The sequence below is a fragment of the Trachypithecus francoisi genome, unplaced genomic scaffold, assembly GCF_009764315.1.
Source record: "Trachypithecus francoisi isolate TF-2019V2 unplaced genomic scaffold, Tfra_2.0 Lachesis_group10, whole genome shotgun sequence".
In the NCBI taxonomy this organism is placed as follows: domain Eukaryota; kingdom Metazoa; phylum Chordata; class Mammalia; order Primates; family Cercopithecidae; genus Trachypithecus; species Trachypithecus francoisi.
Window position 1 is genome coordinate 34879864 of NW_022681455.1, and position 17945 is coordinate 34897808.

At 41.6% G+C, this 17945-nt stretch overlaps 1 protein-coding gene across 8 annotated transcripts in view; it reads left to right on the forward strand.

Annotated features, from left to right (window-relative positions):
- The window catches only part of ANKS1A (ankyrin repeat and sterile alpha motif domain containing 1A), a 199569-nt gene that overhangs the window by 49333 nt on the left and 132291 nt on the right, over positions 1–17945 (forward strand). The window lies entirely within an intron of this gene.

The window sequence follows — 17945 nt, forward strand, 5'->3', positions numbered from 1 at the left end:
TCTGTTTTCTTTCTTCTGGACAGTGATAGGCTGGTTTCCTCTTGTTTTTTAAAGACAGGTTCTTGATGTGTCGCTTAGGCTGGAATGCAGTGGTGTGATCATAGTTCACTGGAACCTCCAATGCCTGGGCTCAAGCCATCCTCCCACCATAGCCTCCTGAGTAGCTGGGACTACAGGCATGCATTGCCACACCCAGCTAATTTTTAAAATTTTTGTAGAGACGGAGTCTCACCATGTTTCCCAGGTTGGTCTCGAACTCCTGGGCTCAAGCAGTCCTTCCACCTCAACCTCCCAAAATGCTGGGATTATAGGCGATCCTCTTGGCCTGGCTGGTTTACATTTTTTAATGCCCATCTTCAGCATCAAAATTGGGACTGCCCTGGTGTTAGTTTGCATTAAAAATTGCTGAGATGAGATTTATGCAGAGCTGGGACTTGCCGATATTGTTGGGCTTTGTCATCTGTACTTGAAATATGAGAAAGGGAACTGCTTAAAATATTTGGGCTCTCTTTCCGGTAGCTTTAGTTGTTTCCAATTTTAAACCAAATGCCGAAGGCATAACATTTAAATTAATATATTGCTAAAGGCCCAGTGGATAAAATACACAACAACTTTATAATATTAAAAGCTTCATTGGTACTTAACATGTTAAGCTGCCAGCTGCATAAGGAGAACCTTGAAAGAAAGAAGGTGCAAATTACTTATTTAAAACACTCTCTCCTGGTGAAGTGGTGATATTAGCATGTCCCTAGTTGCCGGTAAGGGAATTTCAGGAACTTGTTTTAGAGTGCAGAGAAACCCCCTAATCTGTAGTGTGCATTGAAAGAGTACGTATTATGCCAACCAGCTCTTACCTTCAGTGGAGAAATTCAGGCTAGGGCAGCAGCAGAAGTAGAAAGACCTCCACTGTCACTGAGGTAGAGACTCTGGAGGGCGCAAGTTACTGACTGTGCCTGTCCTCACAGTGGAGGGGGGCCTTTGGAGGGACTCTTTTGCCTTTGTAGTGGGTGGAAACACTCAGGTCTGTGACTGTCAAGCAGAAGCTGGTGAAGGTCCTCCAGCTGTTGATGGCTCAGGATATAGTACTGAGGTCATTATCTTTAGATTTTCTGTATTCCTCCCAGGCTGAGGGAAACATGTCCAGTCTTCTTTCAACAGTTCATTTGCTTCCATTGCCAGGCCTTTTATGAGAATGTTTAGTGCTTAGAATATGTTTCCATCCTTAATGGTCAAAGTACTACCATAGTTTTAAACAAACCCTGGGTTTCTAATTCCTACAAGAAGTCTCTAATACATTGTAATGTAGGTGATAGCTCCCAAAGATATTCAGTTCCCTCACTTTTCATTCACTCCATCTCCAACATGTACAGGATGAATGGCCCCTTTGCTAATAATTCATGTGAAATATATTCCCCATGACACCTAGTTAAGCAAATTCATTAGGAGCTAAAATTCTATAAGAAACTACTTTTATTTCAAAATAAAGCTTAAAACTGTTATGTAGTTTCATCTATTCAGCAAACATTTGATCCAGTATCTGCTATGCACAAGGCACTACTATGCTGGATACCAAGTAGATACAAAGATGAATCTCGTGGGTGGACCTTGATCTCAAGAGGCTTAGAGTCTAGAAAGACACATACGTGTTACATACATACGTATACATTCCTGTACATACATACATATTACATCATTTTTACTCTAAATGCAAAGGGAATTCAGAGGAGAGAAGATAGTCCTTTTGGACATGTAGTGCTGAAAGGCACAGTGATGTTATGGCTTTGGACTCTGGAGTCAGAATGCCTGGATTCTGGCGGGACGTAATGGCACAACCCTGTAATCCCAGCACTTTGGGAGGCAGGGGCAGGCGGATCCCTTGAGATCAGGAGTGTGAGACCAGCCTGTGCAATACTGCGAGACCCCATCTTAAAAATATATGTATATTGTTTTAAAAAAAGAATGCCTGGATTCAAATCCTGTTTTAGAATTTATTATCTTAGGGCCCTTGGATGATTATTTTACTTCTCTAAGACTGTTCCCTCATCTGGTAAATGGGGATAATAAGTACCTACTCCACAGGGTAATCGTGAGGCATAAACAATATAATGTAGGTAAGGCCCTTAGCAGAGCACCCGGCATATAATGGGCCTTGTTACTGTGGAAAGATCAGACATACTATTGTGGAGGCTGTGGCCTTTGAAGGAGGAGGAGGATTGAGGCATAGGACAGTGGGGAGAAAGATAGATGAGGAAGGCAGAAGAAACTGTGCTGGTTTAGAGAATAGCTAAAATTTGGTGAATCAGTGGGGTATAAAGGAGAGATAAAGATAGTAAGATCAGAAAAAAAAAGTTGCAGCTGGTTCACACAAGGCATGAAATTCTTCACTGGGTTGTTTTGACCTCAGCTCAAGATTGAAGGATGCCACTGAAGGTTTTGGAGTGGGCAAGTAATGATCAGACTCTGACATTAGAATTAATCTGACAACAGTCTACAGTGTCTATAGTTGGAAAATTTATTAGGACAAAGTCAGTTACCTCATAGCATTTATTGCTCCCTAACTTGGTCCAGTTTATATCATGGACACTTTTTTTGTCATTGAATTTCCTAGTATATGATTTAAAATGATGCTTCCACATCTTCTTCTCCTACCCCACCCCACACGTCCCTCTGTAGTGACCTCTCTTCTACTTAAGGCACCTATTGACCTGTTCTTTTCTCCTTCCCTCCATCTAAGCTGGGAAGGGTCTGATATGTCATTTATTCATAATTAAATAAAATGCAGCCAAAGCAAATGCATTACTTCTCATCCATTTTAAAGCACATTATAAGCCATTTATTTTTAATTGCAGTTTAAAAGGGTTTTCTTTAGAAGAATTTCAGGCATCAAGCAAATTGGGAACAATCCTTTTAGGCCTATTCAACTGGCCCTAAAAAAATCAATCTTATTTGGGCTTTTTTGGAATAGGAGAGCAGGAGGAGTCTCCAATATCCTCCTCAAAGACAGCTGTCCTCTCCTTTGAGGAATGGAGTGAAATTGCTCTGTGGAAGAGGCCGTGTCATTGCCCCTGCCCTGGCACAAATCAACCTGTTCCTTGTGTACATAGACTTCTGCCCCTCAGTGGATAAATGTGTGGGTGTGTGTCACGTGCCACTAATGGCCATGGCTCTGTGCCATACCCATAACTGAACACACTCATTCTTCCATCCCTCCCCCAAGATGTCTATTTTGGTCACATTTGAACTTTTATTTTTTACTAAAGTTTTATTTGTTTTCTGATTTCTGGGATATCCCAGTGATCCCCACATTGTTTTTGTTTGTTTTCTCCTCTCTGAGTTTGAAAGAGTCTTATAAAATAAGTGTTTCTGGGCCAGGCGTGGTGACTCATGCCTGTAATCCCAGCACATTGGGAGGCCAAGGCAGGTGGATCATGAAATCAGGAGTTCAAGACCAGACAGGCCAACATGGTGAAACCCCATCTCCACAAAAAATGCAAAAATTAACCAGGTGTGGTGGTGCACGCCTGTAATCCCAGCTACACGAGAGGCTGAGACAGGAGAATTGCTTGAACCTGGGAGGTGGAGGTTACAGTGCGCTGAGATCGCACCACTGCACTCCAGCCTGGGCAACAGAGCAAGTTTCTCTTTCCGAGATGGAAAAACAAACAAACAAACCCAAGTATTTCTTTGAAACTTGTCTCGTAAGTAGTTGCAAAATTCGAGTATTACTTGACTATCCTAATAATTATGAATTTTCTAAAAATATTTGATTTTAGATTACATAAGGCCTAGAGCACTGATTTTAGGCTCTTTTGGAGGTAGCATTTAAGGGGTATAAGGCAGCCGATTAAAGAATACCTTTCTTTATTGTTTCTGAAATAATTAAAGAGAAAGTGAAATACAGAGTCAGATGGAGGGAGGGAGAGATATCACTTTTACTATCAATAAAAATGATTGACAGTTGCGGATTTTGATCTAAAGCCAAATGAGCTGCCTAACATTTACCATCTGGAATCAATTCACTTACAGACCGGTCACTAGCCCAGCTGTCCTAGGAGCCCTTCCCTACAGGGTCAGGCCCTTTACCTCACAGGATGGAGCAGATCAGAATGCACACCTCCTGTGGACAGGGCAATGGAACCTCTCCAGCAGCCTCACTGGAGTGATTTCACAAGTCTTCTCAATAAATGTACTTAATTGGATCCTGTGCATTTCATCAGCTTTGTGGAATTTGCCTGCAGATCTTGGTGATTCAGTAGGCACCTTAGTTGTGGTATGCATTCAGTAAATATTTTTATTGTGAATGAGTGCAGTTTGTTTCAGCAATATTTTAATATACACTATGGTGAAGTAATTAGTTGCCTTCTGCTATTTGCTTTCAAGTAATCGGAAATAAGAAGTATTTGGGGCCAGGCACAGTGGCTCATGCCTATAATCCCAGCGCTTTGGGAGGCTGAGGTGGTTGGATTGCTTGAGCCCATGAGTTCAAGGTTACAATGAACTATGATTGTGCCACTGCACTCCAGCCTAGATGACAGAGTGAGATCCTATTTCTTCAAAAGAAAAAAAAAAGATTTGAGAATATGCTAAGAACACTTAATGCTCTTCATTTACAGCATTCCCCTAGTATTTGTTAATGGTTGTTCTGCTTAGAAATAGCTGCAAAGTAGATGATGGTGCAAAAATCAACAATAGTGACTTGAAGATTTCAGGAGTATTTTCTACTTCTGTGGCTTTTTCACATCCTGCTCATCTAAGAAATATGGTTGCTGCTCCCAGCCATTGTGGGCAGTGGCTTTGTGGGAAGCACTGTAGTGTGAGCACAATGAATTTTGGTCATCTTGGTCCTGGTTAGATGGCCTATAATACTCTCATTTCCAGAGTTAGCTTCTCAGAGACTCTTCACTTGTCTTTCAGGTCAAGAATAGTTGTAAGATAAGCAATGGATTTAAAAACAGAGTGTATTTTGTACTGTCTGATGAGTACATTGTGTCTCTGAAGTTGAGATTCCACATAGTGAGCCTTGGAAAACAACTGCTGGTAAATTCAGAAGATAAAGAAAAGATTAATTATACATTCCTTATTTTGTGGAGCACTCTGTGTTGACTAATATAGTTCACTGACCTGAAGATGGAACCAGGAAACCTGGAATGTGATGTTTTATGTTGTTTCTGTTGAAAAATGTCCAGAACCAATGTGCAGAGTGTTCAGGGCAATATAATTGGAATGACCTTTGTTCTTGAGGCACCTGTGGGAATCTGCTTGTGTCACACATAACAAGGATGAGAATTTGGGAGAAAAACAGAAATGAGAGATGATTTAATTTTCATCAGTCCATATACTGGAGAAATATTTTTTCTAATGATTCTTAGTAAGATAATCTTTTCTATATGTTTGACATAAAATCAACTGAACCAAGATTAGTAGTGCTATTAAGTCTAACTTTTCTAAGACAAAAATATTATTTAAAAGTTATTAGAATATTGGCTCATGCCTATAATCTCAGCACTTTGGGAGGCCAAGGCGGATAGATCACCTGAGGTCAGGAGTTCGAGACCAGCCCAGACAACCTGGTGAAACCCTGTCTCTACTAAAACTACAAAAATTAGCTGGGCGTGGTGGTGGGCACCTGTAATCCCAGCTACTTGGGAGGCTGAGGCAGAATTGCTTGAACCCAGAAGGTGGAGGTTGCAGTGAGCTAAGATCGCGCCATTGCACTTTAGCCTAGGCAACAAGGATGAAACTCAAAAAAAAAAAGATTAAAGTTAAAATAGTATATCCTCATGATAAAAAAGTCAATGTCAAAATCTGTAGTATCTCTCCCTCTAAAAAAAATTTTTTTTTTGAGATGGAGTCTTGCTCTGTTGCCCAGGCTGGAGTGTAGTGGCACCATCTTGGCTCATTGCAACCTCCGCCTCCGGGGTTCAAGTGGTTCTCCTGCCTCAGACTCCTGAGTAGCTGAGATTACAGGCAGGGGCCACCATGCCCAGATAATTTTTGTAGTTTTAGTAGAGACAGGGTTTCACCATGTTGGTCAGGCTGGTCTTGAACTCCTGACCTTGTGATCTGCCTGCCTTGGCCTCCCAACGTGTTAGAATTACAGGTGTGAGCCACTGCGCCTGGCCTAATAATTTTATGTATATATTTTTTAGATTATTTCCATGCTTATACAAGTATGTTCCGTTTTTATTTTGATGATGATACATAATCCACAACTTGGCTTTTCCCATTTTTTTCCCTCTGTTGTGTCTCTAATGCTTAATATATTATTATTTTTGTTTTTTGTAGAGATAGGATTTACCTTTGTTGCCTGGGCTGGTCTTGAACTCCTAGGGTCAAGCGATCCTCCCACCTTGATCTCACAAAGTATTGGGATTACAGGCATGAGCCACTTCGCTAGCCCAAACTGAATACATTTTGACATTAATTGAGTTTTTATAATTAATGAATGTTGAATCAGCAGTTTAAAAAAATCTAATGAAAGGAATATATGGCTTTTCTTCTTTCATCTATTAATGGGTACATTGGATTCTCTGATGGTCAACACTCCTGACATTCCTTGGGGATAATTTTAGTCAACACTTCAGGGATGTCAGGAAACAGCAGAATAGACGACCTGGGCTAGGAAACCTGAGAGGGACATGGTCTGACTTGCGCTGGGAATGTGACTGACGAGGTACGATGTACCATTTGGAGCCAGAGGAAATGATACTGAGATCCAGCACACCTCTAGGAGCTGTTCTCTATGTGGTTGTGGTTGTTAGAGTTGATGCTATTAATTAGAGGTTAATAATATCATTCGCCTACAAAGTATTAGATTCAAAGTAACATTGTCCTAATTGTAATCTTGAGGATTATGCATACTGAGGGGTTTAAAGTGCTTTGATTGTCTTCAGTTTTGGGGGCTTATTGTGTTTCATTTGCTTTCATAGTTTTTTGAGGATCGCTTAATAGTCGGATGAAGTTTCTTATATGATTCCCCAATTAAACTACTTGTGTTTCTTTTGAGCGCTAGACCAAACCTTGGCCATCTCTTATTTCTTTCGAGGAAGTGGACATTTTCTCCACTTTACCAACTCTCTCTAGAACAACTGGTGAACTTGGCAATGTATGACAGAGGAATGGAGGTTTGCTGTGAACAGCTGTCACAAGTAGCCAGAGCTTCGGTACTCACTTGAGTTTAAGGTCTAGATTTGAGGTTAGTAGCTTAAGTGGCGTGATTTACTGGCTTCTAGGAGCAAAGATGGAGTTCCAATGTTTAAGTTTCGTGCTCCAGATCTGAAGAGTGAGTGATTTGGTGGATGATCGCTAACAGTTTCTTTGAGCTCTATGAGATTTTGATTTTGTATGAATGCACCCACTTCTCTTAGACTGGTCCCTTAGTTGAGAACTGAGGTCTTACAGGCAGGGGATGTCAAGTTAGGATCTTGATTTATATGTAAATTGTACTGACCTTGTTGATTCATGTCTCTTTTCATCCTGATACTTTTTTTTTTTTTTCTCCTGTGTTTTGGATTGTGTACTGTACACTTAATTCTGTCATTGATATTTACTCTTAGGGAGTGTGGGATTTCTTTTTTTTTTTTTTTTTGAGACGGAGTCTCGCTCTGTCGCCCAGGCTGGAGTGCAGTGGTGCAATCTCGGCTCACTGCAAGCTCCGCCTCCCGGGTTTACGCCATTCTCCTGCTTCAGCCTCCCGAATAGCTGGGACTACAGGCGCCCGCCATCTCACCCGGCTAGTTTTTTGTATTTTTTAGTAGAGACGGGGTTTCACCGTGTAGGCCAGGATGGTCTCGATCTCCTGACCTCGTGATCCGCCCGTCTCGGCCTCCCAAAGTGCTGGGATTACAGGCTTGAGCCACCGCGCCCGGCCGGGATTTCTTAGACTTGATTTATTTTATTTTATTTTTGAGACGGAGTCTCGCTCTGACGCCCAGGCTGGAGTGCAGTGGCGCGATCTTGGCTCACTGCAAGCTCCGCCTCCCAGGTTCCCGCCATTCTCCTGCCTCAGCCTCCCGAGTAGCTGGGACAACAGGCGCCCGCCACCACGCCTGTCTAATTTTTTGTATTTTTAGTAGAGACGGGGTTTCACTGTGTTAGCCAGGATGGTCTCCATCTCCTGACCTCGTGATCCGCCTGCCTCGGCCTCCCAAAGTGCTGGGATTACAGGCATGAGCCACCGTGCCTAGCCTAGACTTGATTTTTTTTAGAGTTGTATTTGTTGATGTTGCTGTTTCTTTTCTTTTACCCCTCCCATCTCCTCCTGCCTTCCCCGCTCCCCTCCCCTCCCGTCCCCTCCCCTCCCCTCCCCTCCCCTCCCCTCCCCTCTCCCCTCCCCTCCCCTCCCCTCCCGTCCCCTCCCCCTCCCCTCCCCTCCCGTCCCCTCCCCTCCCCTCCCCTCCCCTCTCCTCCCCTCCCTTCCCCTCCGCTGTTTCTTTTCTTTGAAGGTCTCCCTCTGTTGGCCACGGTAGTGTAGTAGTACAGTCACAGCTCACTATAACCTTTAACTCCTGGGCTCAGGGCCTACTCCCACCTCGGCCTCCCAAGTAGCTAGGAATATAGGTGTGCATCACCATACCCAGCTAATTTTGATATGCGGTCTTGCTACTTTGCCCAGGCTGGTCTTAAATTCTTGGGTTCAAGTGATCATCCTGCTTTGGCCTCCCAAAGTGCTGGGATTATAAGTGTGAGCCACTGCATCCAGCCTACAGCAGTTTTAGTTTTACAGAAAAATTGCTCAAAAAGTACAAAGAGCTCCTGTATACTTTATACTTCTTCTCCCTCCCACTCACACAGTTTCCCCTATTATTATTAACACCTTGCCTGTGTGATATTAACATCTTTAATGTGTGGTACTTTTGTTATAATTGATGAGCCAATATTGATATGTTATTAACTAAAGCTCATTAGGGCTCACTCTGTGTTATATAGTTCTATGGATTATGACAAATGCGTAATGTCATATATCCACCATTATAGTATTATATCATACAGAATAATTTCACTGCCCAAAGAATGCCCTGTGCTCCATCTATTCACCTGTCTTCCCTACCCGCCGATCCCATGGCAGGCACTGATCTTTTTACCGTCTCTATAGTTTTGCTTTTACTGAAATATCTAGTTGGAATCATACAGTATGGAGCCTTTCCATCCTGGCTTCTTTCACCTAACAATATGCATTTAAGATTTCTGGAAGTCTTTTTGTAGCTTTGACACTTTATTTCTTTTTATCCCTGGATAATAAGCCCATTGTATGCAGGACATCTTGGTTGCTTCCAAGTTTTGGCAGTTATGAATAGAGCTGCTATAAACATTTGTGTGCAAGTTTTGGTGTAGACATAAGCTCATTTGGATAAATACCCAGGAGCACGATTCCTGAACCATATGGTAAGCGTATATTTAGCTTTGTAAGAAACTGCCAAACTGTCTTTTAAAGTGGACATATAGGTTGGGTGTGGTGGCTCACGCCTGTAGTCCCAACACTTTGGGAGGCTGAGGCAGGTGGATCATGAAGTCAGGAGATCGAGATTATCCTGGCTAACATGGTGAAACCCCATCTCTACTAAAAATACAAAAACAAAATTAGCCAGCCGTGGTGGTGGGCGCCTGTAGTCCCAGCTACACGGGAAGCTGAGGAGAATGGCGTGAACCCGGGAGGCAGAGTTTGCAGTGAGCTGAGATCACGTGACTGCACTCCAGCCTGGGCAACAGAGTAAGACTCTGTCTCAAAAAAAAAAAGTGGACATATAATTATATAATTTTGTACACCCATCCAGCAATGAATGAGAGTTCCTGTTGCTCCATATCTTCACTGTCGTTGGGTGTTATGTTTTGAATTTTTGCCATTCAAACAGATATTTAGTGGTATCTTATTATAGTTCTAACTTGCATTTCCACAAATGACATTTGAATTTGATATTGAGTGTCTTTTTATATGCTTATTTGCCACCTATACATCTTTGGGGAGGTATCTGTTCAGACCTCTCTCTTTTTTATCTTTTTCTTTTCTTTTTTTTTTTTTTTTTGAGATGGGGTCTCGCTCTGTCATCCAGGCTGGAGTGCAGTGGCGCCATCTCAGCTCACTGCAAACTCCACCTCCCGGGTTCAAGTGATTCTCCTGTCTCAGCCTCCCTAGTAGCTTGGGACTACAGGCATATGCCACCATGCCTGAGTAATTTTTGTATTTTTAGTAGAGAGGAGGTTTCACTATGTTGGGCAGGCTGGTCTTGAACTCCTGACCTGAAGTGATCTGCCTGCCTTTGCCTCCCAAAGTGCTGGAATTACAGACGTGAGCCACCACGCTCAGCTTGTACACAGTAGACTCTCTGTTGAGTCTCTTGTGCTTCTGAAATACAGTATCTATTAGACTCATTAAAGAATCTCTGAGTTTTTTCATCCACCAAGCCATTAGGAGGTGATAGGACTTTCCTCTTGTTCTGTGATACATGAAGCTGTATTTCTTCCCGTATAGAATTTTGATTGTTGTAAATGGCTGTCTCTTGTAAATTTAAAATCTGGAAAGCAAAAAGCTGTTTATGGAAAAGCCCTCTAGTTTGAGAACCGGTTTCCTTTATGCCCTCAGGGTCAAGTCTCTTACTCCTCAGTTGGGAGATGTTACACGCAGCAGCATTCATCGCATTGCCTTTTAGCCAGGTGTTTTTCTAGGTTCTTAGTCATCTCAAGTGAGTAGTTATTTTTAGAACTACTCCAAGGACAGGGTATTGGGTGCCTTTTGAGAAAACCAGAAAAAGAATTTGGCAAATATAGCAGATTTGGGAGGTTTATTAAATACAGATCTCAGTAGAGGTCCTGACACAGGCTCTGGGATTAAACTAAATTTAAACATATTACAATTAGAGACAAAAGAAAGTGAGAAAAACCTGGACTTAGTTTAAATCGAAGGTTTTTTTTTTTTAATGTTCCAAAGTAATGTGCTTTGTTCACCATTTTCACTAACAAGTTGCAACTAAGTGGCTATAGCGCTTATTACTAAATTATGGAGAAACAACTTTTTAAAAATTAGTTTAAGCAGAAACGCTTTAAGGCAGCAAAATTTGATCTGTATAACCTATAAGTATATATTTTCAGAAATAAAATGTTTCCCTCAAGGACTAAGTATAACTTTTACTAAAGAAATAATCTGCTTGGGGAAGTCACTTTGGCTACATAGAACTAAAGCAGAGAGGAGGTGGCCAGTAAAAGGATTCTGAGAAGGGGGTAGCTCCTCATATCCTGGCTCTCTTGATTCAAAGTAAATAATGACATTTGAGTAAGAAGTCTTTGCCACGGACTAAGTGCCAGGCAGGCCTGAGCTTAGCCCCAGTTGAGGGGTTACTTGCTGTTCATCAGTCCCCTCAAAGTGCTCTAGCGTCCTTTGCAAAAACCCTGTAAACGTAACCTCACCCCCATTCCTTTCATCTAACCTCAAGATTACCAAAAACCATTCCTCACACCCAGATTTAGAGACTTACCCAATAGGAAAATGATTCTGAGCTGTGACACGTAAACAAAACAACTGTTTTGTTTATCTGTCCGGTGGACTGAATGTTCAGGGCTCTTTCTTGGTAGGTCACTTCATAAAGAGAAGTAAGGGAAGAAAGGCAGGGAAGATGATCAGAGAAGAGCTGAGGACAAGTGTCATCCAAGGAAGTCAAGAGGATTTATCCTGGGCATGGTGTAGTGACAAGAACATTTCACTGGGAGACAGGAGGCCTTGGTTACAGTCTGGCTCAACCATTCACTGTCCTTTCTCCTCACTGTGTCTGTTTCCTCGTCTGTAAAGGTTTTGGACAAGATGGTTTTAGGCATGGGGTTAGTGAGATGAATAAGACAAGGATGTTTCTGATAAAGGAAACAAGCTTGTTGTAAACAAAGAAAACATAGTATTGTAGATGTTTTAAGTAGGAGTCTTTAAAGAAGAGCTGTGGTTATAGTTAACTCAGTGGGGCTTTGAAGAATGCTTGAGATTCCACAAAGATTAAGATGGGGGAAAGCAGAGAGAACAGCATGTACCAAGAGACGGATGGTGCATAGCTGACACCCAAGGTAATAAGAGTGGGGAGGGTGATGGAGCCAGAAAGGTACCTGGGGTTAGATGGGGAGGTCCTTACTGCATGTCAGGCTAAGAAGTTTTTCCCGTTGGTAAGAGAGAGTTCTAAAGCTCTTAAGTAGAAGGAAAACCTGATTAGTTAGCATTTAAAAAGTAGAATAGTGACAGCATCATAGATAATGTTTTTTTTTTTTTTTCCATGGAGGAAGAGACTTGAGGCAGTCAAGCTCATTTGGAAGTTATTTCAAGCGTAAGGCAGTGACTTAGAGAGGAAGGGACGAAGGGACAAATTTATGATCTGTTTTAGGATACAAAATAAATATTTGGGATTTGGTAACCCTCAAATTGACCCATTCATTTCCCCTAACCTCAGCCATGGCTGATTTAGGTTGGGGTACATAACTGTTAGGTACAAGTCGTACAATGTCTTATAAAGTCCATTGGCTTTTGAAATCACTGAGCCATTTGGTTCCTTTCCCTGGGGATGGGTACTGAAGTTGTGTGGGCAAGCTTGTTCTTAGCCTCTGTAATTGAAGAGCTCCATTCAGAAGCACTGGGGAGTAATTGATGTTCATCCTCTAGAGGCTGGAAAAATCAAGGACCACAGGAAGCTTTTTATAAAGGAGGCCAAACCCAGAAATAAATTTTCTCCAGAACTCCTTCTTAAAAGGATTCTTAAATCTCATAACCGGAACCCTTCCTCTCTCTGGACTAGATCTGTCTTCACTTTTAAAAAGTGTTTGTGTGTATGTTGTTAAAGAAAAAATTGCTTCTGACACTTCTTAAAATGGTTCAGTCTTTGAACCCAGAAGCTTGAGGTTACAGTGAGCTATGATTATGCTACTGCACCCTAACCTGGGTGACAGAGTGAGACTCTGTCTCTTAAAACAAACAAAAAAAAAGGTAAGGAAGACTTTTTTCTTTTTTCTTTCTTTTTTTTTCTTTTTTTTTTTTTTTTTTGAGATAGAGACTCGCTCTGTTGCCGAGGATGGAGTACAGTGGCTCGATCTCAGCTTACTGGAACCTCCATCTCCCTGGTTCAAGTGATTCTCGTGCCTCAGCCTCCCTCAAGTAGCTGGGATTACAGGCGCCCGCCACCACGCCCAGCTAATTTTTGTATTTTTAGTAGAGACGGGGTTTCACCATATTGGTTGGGCTGGTCTTGAACTCCTGACCTCAGGTGATCTGCCTGCCTCAGCCTCCCAAAGTGCTGGGATTACAGGCGTGAGCCACCGCGCTCAGCCAGGAAGACGTTTTTCAAGACTATTGCAATAGGAGAGAGAGATCCAGCTTAACTCCAGATATGACAAGGGCAAGTGGGGATTGATAGCCAAGGAGCAAGGCAAAGGGGTCAGTGGGTGGAAAGTGACTTAAAGGAAACATCGAGGGTAGGGGGATTCTGGCTAAACTGACCTAACGGGATTCTTGCTGAAGGCAGGCCAAACTTGCTGAAGTTAGACATCAACAGTGGAGGATGAGGAACGTGATCAGATATCAAGGATGGGGGTAGGTGGTGGGTGAGGCTGTTTGCGGGGACTCAAACTTACTTAGCGGGATTCTTGCTGAAACCAGGCTGGGCAGGTGAAAGATAAAAGGTGAGGTGGTGTGGAGGCAAGGTCAGGCCCTTAGAGGGCTTTGAGGAGCCTGACTGAAGTTTGGTCAAGCAGAGTCTTTGCCAGTGTGTGTTTTATTACAAAAGTAATATATGCCTCACCTCCAGAACTAATTTGTCTTCAGAGCTTGGTATGTAGCCTTCCATATGTTAGTATAAGCTTAGAAAAATACTCTGTTCCTACAGAAATGAGATCATACTGTACATACTGTTATGCAGGTGCTTTTTCCACATCGTAGATCTTCAGTGTTTTTCATGTCAGCACGCATACACTGGTCTCAGTCTTTAAAATACCTTGCCTCATTTTAGATATTATTTACGAAAATTGTAAACTGGAAGTAATTTATATTTTATATTTTAAATTATGTTCATTACTTTATATTATAAATTATATTTATATTTTAAATTCCAGTTTATAACTTTTTTACATACATTATCCCATTTGTTCCATAAAATGATCCTCTAAGGGTGGGGATAGGGCAGGTAATGTTTCCATTTTACATAGAGGTTACATGATTTATTAGAGACTTTGCAGCTAATATGTGTCAAGTCCAGGATTCATACATGTCAGTTGCATGTATGAAAACAATTTTAGATCTTTGACATTCAGCTTACATATAAACCACATGTGGAATACTGTTTTTGTCTGTGGTGCTTTGGGACTTTAAGGAAATATATGTGGTGTATGTAGTACCTAGGCTCTGATAATAAATTTCATTTGAGACGTTTATCCCTTTTACGTGTATTATTAATTTCTATATTGAAAATTCTTGTCATTTTAATGTCCTCAAAACAACAAAATAATCATATCAAATATTAAGATTAAATGAATTCAGTCAGTTTGTAGCAATACTTTCAATACTTAAGTAACAGACTTAGTCAGCTAATTGGAGTTCTGGAAATGTTAATGGAAGTGTCTCAGTTAACTACCTCTACTCATCTCCCTCTGGGACTCATTTCCTACCTGGAACATCACACCTCTCTTTCTCAGTATTCTTTATTGGTTTCCTGGGACCCTGGAGAGAAAGAAAAGGCAAGACAGGATGAATGAGGAGTGGGGAATGTGAGGCAGGACGGAAATGAAAGAATATGAGCTGTGGGAATTCACCTTATTCAGGAATGGGAAAAACAGCAAGGGAAAAGCCATTTCTCAAGAAGCTGTATGGCATGCTGGTGAAGATTTTGAGTTAAACCCAATGTCACCCTTTCTGGCTCTGTGACCCTAGGTAAGTTATTTCTGTCCATACTTGTCAATTTCCTAGGGTTTCCTTATAGAGTTCTTATGAGAAGTAAATAGTGGGTTATCTAATCCACTTAAAGTATATTTGGCCCCCAGTAAACATTTAATCAATGTTAGCTGTTATTTCTAGGCTTTTTAGATGCGAAGTCCCAAGAAAGGAGTCTGAAAGTCTGGATCCAGTAAAATGACCATATAATGTATTTTTCAGGCCAGGATGCTACTAATAATTGTGGGACAACAAATATTAGCCAGTATTTATTATTTCCCTAATGGGGGAGGCATCTGTGCCCCCAAAACTGTGACTGATTAAGGTAGCTTTCCTTCCTACCTCAGCCCAATTAAGCTAGGCCTCTGGACTTTGACAAGCCAGGGAGCAAATCATTCTTAAAAACTCTTTGACAGATAGACAAATACACACTCACTCACTCGCTAAATCACAGAAGAAACTTTGCTTTTTGTTTCTAGTTCTAGGTAACATGTCTTAAAGTGATATGAGTCTGTGCAGATTTTACCAAATATTTGTGCAGTATTGTTTACCCAAGAAATCACTTTGAAGAAGATGTTTAAGTTCTTTTTATTTATTTATTTATTTTCAGAGATGGAATATTACTCTGTCACCCAGGCTGGAGTGCAGTGGCACGATCTCAGCTTATTGTAACCTCCACCTCCCGGGTTCAAGTGATTCTCCTGCCTCAGCCTCCTGAGTAACTGGGATTACAGGCCCGTACCACCACACCCAGCTAACTTTCGTATTTTTAGTAGAGATGGGTTTCTCCTTGTTGACCAGGCTGGTCTCGAACTCCTGACTTCAGGTGATCCACCCGTCTTGGCCTCCCAAAGTGCTGGGATTACAGGCGTGAGCCACCTTGCCCCGGCCTAAGTTCTTATAAGTAGTTTCGGTCATTTAAAAACAATAACTTTGACACATCTTAAATAGTTCTCCTCATGCCTTTAGGTGTAGATTTTCCTTACCTGTTGAGTTCTCAGCATGTGCCAGGTGCAGTGCTTAATTGGTGGTGAGGATATAATGGTAAACAAAACATGTTTGAATTTGCCCCTGAGTTGCTTGTTGTCCAGTGAGAAAGGCAATCAAGTAATGAAAAATGCAGAGCTCTAAACTGAGATTGTTGTAATGAAGGCAAAGTACAAGGAGTTCTACAGGAAGTTCTTGAAGAGCCTGACCCGGCCTGGGAAGGTGAGGAAGAAGTTCCCTGAAGGGAGTTTTGCTCAACACTGAATGTCAATTAAAAATGGCAAGATGGGATGGGGGGCTGGGGAAGAGACAGAAAGGAGCATAGTCTTCTAGGAAAGGTTCTGTATGTGGAATGCAGAAAACTGGGAAATGTCTGTTTTTTAAAAAATCAATGAGGCTCCACAGTGATCCCACACTCTTCCCGCTGTTTGCAATGCCCTTGCTGTCCTTTTTCTTGCTAATGGCATTCCATTCATCCATCATCACTTTACAGTATACTTTTTTGTTTTCATGTCTCTGACATCCTTTAGGACAGGGACTTGGTCTTATTTATTCATTGTAAGATGTTTAGAAAAGCACAGTAGCCTTTCCTCTTCTTTTTCCCTCTCCCCATAGTGCCAGGTACTTACTGTGTGCTTGCTCCTTGGGAAGGGGGCACAAGACAGGCACAGTGCCTGTTGTCATGGAGCATGCACTGTAATGATTGTTTTGCTCACTGAGTAAATACGCTGAATGATTCACCCTTAGAATCAGAATTGTGGACTCTAGAGGCCATTTTCATAGAGTTTCAGCAGTTTTGTGCCTTCTTTACAGTTGTGCAACAGAAACAATGCTCAAGTGTTAAGAAGCCACTAATAAAGTAAGTCAAATTAAGTAAGATAAAGGCCCCCTAAATAATAGTGAAGGCACTGGAGAAATAAGGCTTTTAAAAATACGATGTATATGTTAATCCTCATGAACACATCCTAATTACAGCAGAGAACTCTTGTAGTGTTGTCCACTTTATGGCGGTGTGCTTCTCAGGCTGTCCTGTCTGTGTCCATATTGAAATGACGGTTTCACACTGTATTCATTCATGTACTGTTCACTATCCACCTTTCTGTTATGAGGATTGAGAGGGAGCCAGTGCCTTGCTTTCCCAGGATAGCAATAACTTAAAATAACAATCCTTAGAGCAAATGTACACGGAGGTTTCAAACAATTCGTCATTGCTCTTGGGAAACCTGTGGATGTGTGTGTGTGTGTGTGGGGCGGGGGGTATTGTGTGTGTTCATTCAAATTGCGGACAAGAAACAGCAGGGCTTAGAACAGAATAGTGAGAAGAGCAACACTGGATGTAACTGCTATGTTTATCCTGAAGATAATTGTCCTTGGCAGGATAGAAGAAGGAACTCCTTGCTGGCTTTGTGGAACAAGGAGGCCATCCTTCCAAGTTTCTCGTGTGACTTGTGTCACATGTGCAATTAAAGTGGTGTCACCTTTCTTGCTTGTGTCTCTCTTAAGAGACAATAAACTTTTCAAAGTCACTGCTTTGCAGAACATGTTTAAACACAAAATCACAAGGTTCCCAGAATTATAGATTTCATAGTTGACAAGGGTCTGCCCACCTGTCACGCAGTGTCAGCATCCTTTCTGCATCGGCCCCACTGAAAGGCCGTTTGTGCACACCTGATTCCCTTCCTGGGAAAGCAACCATTTCCAGTTCTTAGTGTTTTCTTCTGCTGGTGTTTCCTCCATATTTCTGATTGTTAGGCTTATGCTGTTATTTCTTTATTTAAAAATTTTAAACATCCTCTATTAGTCACTGTTAGCCTTCTTACACTCTCTGTCCACTGCCTCCCCCTTCATCCTTCAAGTATATCACAGCTTTTAGTTACATCAGTATTCAATGCTTATGTTTATGTTATTATGACTGTTAGTATTATTTACCTGCTGAGCCAGTTATGCTATAATTCTGTTTTTTTCTTGTACAATTAATTAATTTTCTTCCCGTTGATTTTCTGAGTTTTCTTTTTTCTTTATTCCTTTTTTTTTTTAGACAGTCTCTTGCTCTGTCGCCCAGGCTGGAGTGCAG